Source organism: Octopus bimaculoides, chromosome 13, assembly GCF_001194135.2.
Source record: "Octopus bimaculoides isolate UCB-OBI-ISO-001 chromosome 13, ASM119413v2, whole genome shotgun sequence".
Lineage (NCBI taxonomy): Eukaryota > Metazoa > Mollusca > Cephalopoda > Octopoda > Octopodidae > Octopus > Octopus bimaculoides.
In genome coordinates, this window is record NC_068993.1 from 63,531,420 (window position 1) to 63,533,049 (window position 1,630).

The 1,630-nt window shown below is 35.7% G+C and overlaps 1 protein-coding gene across 1 annotated transcript in view; it reads right to left on the reverse strand.

Annotated features, from left to right (window-relative positions):
- LOC106867773 (zeta-sarcoglycan) overlaps nucleotides 1-1,630 on the reverse strand; it is a 97,222-nt gene that overhangs the window by 80,112 nt on the left and 15,480 nt on the right. The window lies entirely within an intron of this gene.

The window sequence follows — 1,630 nt, forward strand, 5'->3', positions numbered from 1 at the left end:
CCCCCGGTGCCACTACTTCTCACCAAACTCTGGTAGAATGCAGAAACTAAGGACATGAAGACTATATGTAACAATTAGCAAATATTCTCTTGAAGGCAGAAACCAGAAGTACTGTAGATTCTAGATTCCTGTAGAAGATTGTCTTTCAAAATAATACACATTGGGTCAAGCAGAGTATAAGGCAAGTTCAGGTTGAGGGTGGTTTGGCTACTCTCTCTACCATCTAGAGGGGTCCTCATTGACTCATCTCGAAAATCATAATATATAAGAACTGATTCATTACTATAAATTTAGATGTAGAAACTAGTAGAAACTAGAAACTCGTAGAAACTAGTAGATTTACTCTTCATGTTCCTGTTACCACCCACCCTTATTAAACAACTTCTTTAAATGTTGGTTTTCTTTTCTTATTCAGGGTGGTCTTATATTTGAACATGAAGTTTTGGTCCATGTGAAGAAACGGGTTTAGAAATTGTAATTTCTTTGCAGTCTGGCTGCTGCAAAATATCAAAAGGGTTAGGGTTAGGGTCAGAACAACATAAAGGGAGTCATAAACACCCAGTTTAGGTACTCTTAGCATAGGAATTGCCTGTTCAGTTTAAAGGGGTCACTCAGCTGTTGAGTGTTTATTATTTCTCAGGGGACCTCTTCAGATATCCTGTCTGTAACATCTCTATATGAATTTGTGTCTATAGACACACACACACACACACACACACACACACACGTAAATGATATTGAAAATATACACCAATTTACATTCATACAAATGTTTGTTTCTCATGTACAAACATATATGCATTTACACTGATATAAAATGTATGTATGTTGGTATATATATATGTGTGTGTGTGTGTGTGTGCATATGCATACGTATATAAGCATGTGTGTGTATGCATGTATATGTATATATATGTGTGTGTGTTTATATATGCACACAAACACATACACATGTACATGCATATGTATATCTATTTTCATATAAATGTTTGTGTAAGAGAGAGAGAAAAAGAGAGTTAACTGTGATTTCATGCTTTTGTGCACACGCACATACAAGAAATTACTGTTCCCTCTCACATATACACACACACATATTTGTAATTCTACAGACATAATTAGAATTAGATTCCTTTATCGTTTCAATATCCTGGTCTTAGAATGACTGCATTGTGTTCCTGTGTGCTGTAAGAGGCAAGTGAAAAGGTTGTTGACCGAAAGGGCTTCAAAAATTCAGTCCAACCTAGGCCAGCCTGGAAAACTGGATATCAAATGAGGATGCTGATGGTAATAATGGTATTCCACACACCACTCACATATATATTTAAGAATTGTCATATCTTAATAAAGTTTTAACAAGGAGAGGGATAAATGGACACAGTGACTCCTGAGAAACTTAAGGAAACAGAAACTGAAAAAGATGCTTTTGTTGGTACAATCCACCTTACAACATGGACGCTGAGTGAAAAATATCTGATATTTAAGAAGAACTTACCTTTCAGCATAAATACTATTAAACGATACCAGAGTAAAACCAAAGTGATAGCATGTTGTCAACTTAATGTGATAGTCCCATGAAAGGGAAGAATGCTACTGTTATTTAGCCCTAGGAAACACCGTTTCCTGTTGATAA